The 7,891-nt window shown below is 37.3% G+C and overlaps 1 long non-coding RNA gene across 2 annotated transcripts; it reads left to right on the top strand.

Annotated features, from left to right (window-relative positions):
* The first annotated feature begins 660 nt into the window (after nucleotides 1–660).
* Nucleotides 661–7,279, top strand: LOC125252923. 2 transcript variants are annotated; one of them, XR_007181306.1, is made up of 4 exons: nucleotides 661–1,233; nucleotides 3,967–4,077; nucleotides 4,172–4,244; nucleotides 5,366–7,279. It is a non-coding gene; the product is annotated as an uncharacterized LOC125252923 (long non-coding RNA). The 2 variants fall into 2 exon arrangements; XR_007181305.1 differs by having other exon boundaries at nucleotides 3,967–4,097.
* Nucleotides 7,280–7,891: the final 612 nt, after the last annotated feature.

Here is a 7,891-nt window from a genome sequence, read left to right as displayed (position 1 = left end):
ACTGGGAAGGGAGATTGAACAGGTTTCCTTCTAAAATACCTGTAAATATATTCTACGCAACATCTCCTTGAATGTCATCAACTTCACATGTACCACGTTGGTCAGCTTCTTTGACCAGTTGGACGTATTGCTTTTGTCCTGTTCTTTGATGGCCTCACTTGTAGTCATTTACAACTTCAGCACTCATCTATAAGCCTCCAGAATTAAGCTCTTCTGCCCTCATTTGCTTTTTGAGCTTTGGGAATGTGGAGTTTTTGGTAAACCTTTTGAAATTGACTCCAGGTATCCATTTGTTCCTATTTATCTCTTTATTGGGTTGAGCCATGTTACTCAACACCTTTGGAGAATATGGCTATTCTGCAATGCAGCCTCTTATCAACCCATGTCAGGGATATTACGTGGTGAGGAGAAGAACGGTGTAGATTCAATCGCCTGCAGGTGCATATCCAAAACCACAAGCTCAGATATCAGAGGAGTTACCCAAAATTTGGCAGCAAAGATGTATTTTACAACACGCACACTAAGTTTGAGGGAAGGTTGATCACTTGTGTGTTTATCTATTAAACCAATCTTAACAAGCAGTTAATGGTTTGTTTGCTTGCTTTTTTTTTGTTTGTTTTTTTGACTGGCCTTCCAGCCAGTGTAACTGAGACATTGGAAAACAGATGTGATCACGCTCAATCAGCTAAAGTAACAACTCAACCTGTCACCTCTTGTTCCTATTCCACTGGCTCAGTGATTAAATTTAAAAGCTTTGACACTGGCTTTCAGGACAGCCACTGGAACAGCACCCTCTATCTCAGTACAGTTGTTCAGATGTAACAGAGGGAGCATGTACTTGTACAAGTGTGCTACATTCCTTCTCTGCAATGAAGTCACTACTGTCACAATGTCCATTCACCATGCCTGTCACCACAACACACTACATTTCCCATAATCCTCCCTGCCCATCACCTGCACACTCAACTCAATCTTCACACCTGTTTGCCATCAACCTCATCAGTTTCCCTATTTAAGCAAGTGCCAAACACTCCTTCATTGTCTGGTCTCATCACCACTGGGACTGTTATATATTCTTTGCCCAAGAACTGCTTACCTACGTTGTTTCACACAGAAGGACTTGCCCATCTACTCACCTTGGATTCTTACCTGTGTTATGCCTGTTGTCAGCCTGTCCTTCAGTCACGCCAGCCAGAACCTGCAAAACATAAAGACTCTTGCTCCTTCAGTTAAGTATGTTATTATATGAATTACCCACTCACCTGCTTGTATCTCAGCTGTCTTGAACTGCTTATAAAAACTGTCTTTTGCATTATCATGTTATCCTCTTCTGTTGTTTTGACAACTGCAAATCTTGACGACCTTAATGCCATTTTTATTTGTACTTAAATGCTGTATAAGTAATTTGCTTTAACACCATACTCATGAAATTAATTTGTCTTTTTGCTGCTTTTGTTTTTATGCCTTCACCTCTTGTTCCCCTTCAAGACTTGTTTGTGTCTGTCTTAATGTCCATTTACATTTATGCATTGGTTTCTTTATGCACATTTTTGTTTGACTGTCCCTTTTGTTTTTTGTTGTTTTTCCATTTCAGCCTTAACTTTTCCTGTTTGTTTTTATGGTTTGTCTCTTGCATTTATACACCTTTCATTTGTAATATGATTTATGGCCATGTCCCCATAGACTCTAATTTTATGGCCCTTTCTAATTTTTGTTGTAATTTGTATTGTAATGTAACTGAATACCAGACTCAGAGAGTTTTATCGTCAAACCCAAACAGGAATTTATTGAACGGATGGATTGCTCTAATGAAACGGGTAATGGCTAATTCAGAATTAATGATTACTGGATAATTAGTAACAGTCTCTCATCCCAATTTACCTGGCAAAAGGGAAAGACTATGAATGGTTAGTGGAGGTGACAGGAGAGCACATACTACTTGGATGATTGGAACAGCTGCTTTTAGCCTCCTGAACTATACATGTAAATCACTAAATCGGCTCCGGCCGGTCCAGGAAAAACGGACACTTTGGCACTTTTGTTACTCTGTCAGAAAGTAACCAGAGCTCTCCTTACGCCTCATTCGACAATGTATGTCACATAACTGTAAAATGCATTGTTCTATATTTAATGGTACTGTGAAGAAAAATGTACCCTGATCTAACACATCATAAATTATGCAAATCGAGCTGCAAGACGAGACAAAGAAAGTTTTGCCCGCCAAACATTGCACCCTTACCATTGGTTGTTTCAACCAAGGAGCCGTGTTGGCTTGTTTGTCCATAAAAGATAAGCACAAACAGTTGTGCTTTGTCTCTCGGTTGTCCTTGAATCATTCATCGCCCTCTCGTGCGGACGTCTCAGGCGACCGCGCTTCCATCACGCGCTATTCTGCATCGGGACCACCATCTCCAGCAAAACAAACTTTCAAGTCCTCAGTTCAAATCTTCCCGCAGAAACGGAAGAAGCCAACGAAACTGCAGAAGCACTGAATCATCACCTGTATCTTTTGAAACTCTGCGCAAACTAATGCACGGACCGTTTCTCTGTCATTAGTGGTGCGATACATGTAATACGATTTAATGAAACTGATTTCTCTGCTGGCTCTCAAGGACTGTTAGTAAGTTTTGCTACTTGTCTTCTCTCTTTTCCTGCCTTTACTTTCGCTTCTGTATATATGTATATTCTCTGTGTATTTTTAGCCGTATAACCTTTGTATTATCAATTTCGTATATTAAATGCATTATATTCATGCTCGATTGTTCTGCTGCTCATTCATAAAACCCAGGTCACTTGAACGTTTTTTTTTTTCGATCCAGCACCATTGCTTTACACTTTGATGCTGTAACAGGAGGTTTATTTTCATGGCCAGAGAATAACCTTCCTTTTATAATAGTCTGTGAAAACTAAGTTTGCTGGATAAACTTGGATAGTTTCTCTAAACAACTATTAAGCTAGAACTGATCATATACGTAATTGATTAAAATTTGTTGTAATTGATCCACATATATGTGCATAATTCCCTCTTGGGTCGATATATGTATCATAATTAATCATAAGGCTTTATGATTTATTATATTCATATATTTCACCCATAAATTGATTAAATAACTGTAATATCGTCAAGATCCACTACACTTGTGTTAAGTCTGTCCCTAGAGTCAGGTTGTTTACTTCATCGCCGTAATCTGCTTGTTAGTTTGGTTGCCAAAGATTATCTTAAAACGATTTGTTTTTAGTAAGGCACCAGATTTGCTTTGTTCTATTGAGCAAATGTCGAATTAGGGTTGGACGTGGCCTATGGTGAGGCTTTGCTTTGACTAATGGAGTCGGGTTGTTTAATTCATCGCCGGTTTGTTTATTTGGTAGCAAAAAATTAGCTTAAAACGTTGTTTTTAGTTACTGCCCGGATTGGCTTTGTTCTATTGCGTGATTGGCGAGGCCTATAGCGAGGTTTTATTCTGAGTTATTGACCATCTAAATCCGTTTGTTTGTTTGTTGTGTGACTTGTGGTAGTTATTGCATTTAATAGGATGCTAATAAAATACTATGAACCAAATCCAGCTGGAGAATTCCACTCTAAGTGACCTAAAGATCAAAGGTCAAGACTGGAGAATGTGGCCTGCTAGGCATCTTGGAATGATTAAACGACGTATAACTACTGTAAATCGAATGAGGTCTTAGAGTCGAAAAATAGGCCTAAAATGTTCCTAATAAGTTGAAGGTGTGGGATTACAAATTTGTACTATGTTATATTTAGGTTCCAGTGTAATAGTATATGAACTGAAAACTTGAAGTACATTTTTGAGGTAAAGATAATGATATTCTAAGGAGATCAAGGCAGGCAGACCAGACACCTAATTTTTAAAGTAAACAAATAACATCTACACTAATTCTGTAGTCCCATTATTTTTTTTTTCTTATTTTCCCTGCATCTCACCCAAACCTTTCATTTTATATTTACAGCTGACTTATTCCAGAGTTCCCATGTAGCTACACTCCACTTTTCTTTGACCTGAATGAGACCACGATTTGACCAGAGAACACTGACACCAAAAACTGGGAGAGATGAAGCAGGTGTCCTTCTCAAATACTTGGTAATAGTGTTTTATGCAACATTTCCTTTTTGAGTTTCCGGCAGTTAACCAACTTAATTTACCATGTCTTTCAGGTGAGCGGTGCAACTTTTTGGTGTTTTTCAAGTTGTTGTCCTGTTCCTTGGTGTCACTTCAGAACTAACCTAGGTAAGCCTCCATAATTTAAGTCTTCTACTCATTTGCTATATATGTGGAGAACTTTCTTTAGTAAACTGATTGAAAGTTTTTTTTTTTTTTTTTTTTTTTTTTTTTTGAATACTGAGCTTTTAATGGGGTTAATCCATGTTCATATCCAAAAATCCAAGCCCTAACCCTAATCCAAGCTCAGGTATCAGATAGGGCCACCCCAAACATGGTTTTAGCAAATTAGGCAACAGAGTTGTATTTAGCCATCTGTATGCAAAAGTTTTAGGGAAAGTTGCTCATTGGTGTTCATCTAATGAAGCAATGTTAAGTTATTAGTGTCAGGCTGTCCACATTTGTTGTTTCTGTCTTTAGAGAAGTTTCTGTTAATATGGGTGTAAGCTCTTGTAATTTAAGTTTGCCTCCACATTCTTGATTGTGTTAATCTGGGTTTATTGAACATAATGCTTCCATACCTTTGTTCCCCCTTTTCCCCGTATACTATTTGTATTTGTCCTATTTGTTCTGCAGTAAATTGTATAGTAGTTGTAGTTGTATAGTGCTTCTTACAATAGTTTCAATGTGGCTTTATTTCCCTTTATTTTAGCCTTTGTTCTGTTTTGCATTTGACCCATTTTTGTATTTATCCCCTCCTGTATGCACCTTTTTAAGCTTATGATATATATATATTTTTTTTTACTTTTTATGCCCCTTTTTTGTATTCCTTCATTCGCTTTTTGTATTTATGAAAATTTTATGCGTATTTCTTTTTTTCTTCTGGCCCTTTCTATTTGAGCTTTTATATGAAATTCATACTTTTGTATTACCTTTTGCCTCTTGTATTCCTGTATGTCAATTGTTCTAGTATTTATTTATTTATTTATTTATTTATTTATTTATTTATTTATTTATTTATTTATTTATTTATTTATTTATTTATTTATTTTGTTCCTTTTTATGATTTTTTTTTTGCCCATTTAATTGCCTTTTTTTTATTCCTATTGAGCCATTTGTATTATGCCATTTTGGGTTTGTTTGAATCCTTTTGTCCCATTTGTATTGTGAATTTACTTGTACCCATTTTCATTTTTGTCCCTCTTATTCATGCACCCGTGCCCTTATTCCACTCCATTAAATCTATGCAGTTTAAGTTTTGTGCAACTAAGACACGGAGGATGATCCTTAAATATAGAGGCCCATCTGTTCTACAATATGCCAAAGTCACACCTTTATAACTGAGCCAGAATGAGATCAGGTTGTGTCATTTTAAACAATCAAATTTAAGGCTTTTACACTGGCTTTAAGGACTGCCACTGAAATCACACCCCTACCTCAAAACACTTGTTCAAGAAATGTTACTGCAGAGAAGGAGCATTTTACTTGTAAAAGTGTGCCATGTTCCTCCTCCGTAATGCAATCACAGCAGATGTTCACTACCTCAATGCCTATTTTTGTTACTTTCTGGAGGTATGCAAATAATTTGCTTTGTATAACACCTTATTTGCTGTTTTTTTAATTTTTTATTTATGCCTTCACCTTCTTGTATTCCAGTTTAAGACTTGTATGTCCTTTGTCACAGTAACCTTTTTGTATTTATCCCTGCTCTTGTTTGTAACTTTTTTTTTTTCCAAGCCTATTTTTTTATACTTTCATTTATGCTCTTTGTATTATTGGCCATTATGTTTTATGGCCCTGTACCCATTGACTTGACTTATGCCCTTTTCTATTTTTAACTGTTGCATTTTTTTTTTTTTTAAAGTGTACTGTATAAATCATCTTGTCTTTACTGTTATTGTCTTTTGTATATTTATGCACTTGTTTTCATTCTCTGCCTTCTGTATATTAGCAGTAATGATTGTCTTACTAAGCCCTTTTTATTTAGATTTTGTGATTCTTTATGACCTCTGTGCACATTTGTATTTGTGTCTGATGTAATTTCATTTAGCCTGTTAGGTATATTATAAGTTATTATAAATAAATCCAATTTCTTTTTATTTTCTCTTTTTTTTTCTTTTTTTTTTTTTTCCTCCTTTTTGGGGTTAATGCCTTGCATTGTCTTTGTTAACAAGGCCAGCAAAAAAAATAAAATGATTGCTTTATGCTCCTGTTTTTTTATTTTTTTAAATATACCCTTCATTTGTGTCTTTGTCTGCTGTGTATGCTCTTTCCTATATTGTAAAGCTTTCTATGAGAGTGGCTATTTGTAAACTGACTTGTATATATTTTGTTAGGCCTTGTTTTGTATTTATGCTTTCATTTTGAAGTATCTTTTAAGGTTCCCTGTCCTGTTGCAGTGTTAATTTTTAAAGTCTGTTAACCTTTTTTCTTTTTTTCCACCTAACATCTTAATTTATTTACCTTTATTCTTGTGCCCATAGGCTCCTTTGTATTATTTGTAATTTTACATAATTCAAATGTTCAAAATGACTTATGTAAAATTAAGTAATTGTCAGGTTTTTATTTTATTTTGGTCCCAGTTCCTGTAAATTTCCTGTCTTAGTGTCTGTTCTCGATAAGTTTCTTGTATGTTAACATGGCAACCTATTGTATCCACCTGTTTTATGTTGACTCTGTGTCTGTATATATGTACTCCATTTATTTCCTTGTCTGTTTTTCCATCTGATTAATTTTGTTCTTTCCCTGAGTATTTGTCACTTTTGATTTATTCAAGTTTTACTGCTGCAACTAGATTGGGCTTCCTGTATGCCAATTGTGCCTCGGTGTGTCAGTCCCCTGGCTTTGACTCGAGCACCTAACCATCTCCCTGGTTGTGACACGGACTTCCTGTCCTATGGCTTTGCCTTCCTTGTCCTTGCCTTGTCTGTCCACCCCTTTGGCTCTATTGTTGTCCTTTCTCCCTCCATCTTGGGTTGCAAATTCATCCTGTCATCCTGGGTCATTGGCTCAGCCTGGGTCGTCACCTACAACTTGTTCACTTGTCCATCCTCCAAATCCATTGAGGGTCTGCATCCTGGTGATCTTTTCCTGTCCTTTTCTCCCTGAATCATGCTTAGTGAAAAACACCAGAGATAATCCATCAGCCATTGTTTGCAGCTCCACATCCTCTGTCAGAAAGCCCATACATGGTTTTTTGGGTTCTTATGTAATCTAATCTAGTGTCTTTGTGATGTAATTGCACTTTGTTTTCTTCCCTCTTTAAATGTAATCATTTGTAAATGTTGTCATTTATACATTTTATGAGGGGTAGAAGGGTTAGAAGGGTAGAATGAGGGGTAGAAGGGGTAGAAGGGTAGAAGGGGTAGAAGGGGTAGGGTAGAAGGGGTAGAAGGGGTAGAAGGGGTAGAAGGGGTAGAAGGGGTAGAAGGGGTAGAAGGGGTAGAAGGGGTAGAAGGGGTAGAAGGGGTAGAAGGGGTAGAAGGGGTAGAAGGGTAGAAGGGGTAGAAGGGGTAGGGTAGAAGGGGTAGAAGGGGTAGAAGGGGTAGAAGGGGTAGAAGGGGTAGAAGGGGTAGAAGGGGTAGAAGGGGTAGAAGGGGTAGAAGGGGTAGAAGGGGTAGAAGGGGTAGAAGGGTAGAAGGGTAGAAGGGGTAGAAGGGGTAGAAGGGGTAGAAGGGGTAGAAGGGGTAGAAGGGGTAGAAGGGGTAGAAGGGTAGAAGGGGTAGAAGGGGTAGAAGGGGTAGAAGGGTAGAAGGGTAGAAGGGGTAGAAGGGTAG

The sequence above is a fragment of the Megalobrama amblycephala genome, linkage group LG18 (genome assembly GCF_018812025.1).
Source record: "Megalobrama amblycephala isolate DHTTF-2021 linkage group LG18, ASM1881202v1, whole genome shotgun sequence".
In the NCBI taxonomy this organism is placed as follows: domain Eukaryota; kingdom Metazoa; phylum Chordata; class Actinopteri; order Cypriniformes; family Xenocyprididae; genus Megalobrama; species Megalobrama amblycephala.
This window is presented reverse-complemented; position numbering and strand designations above follow the sequence as displayed.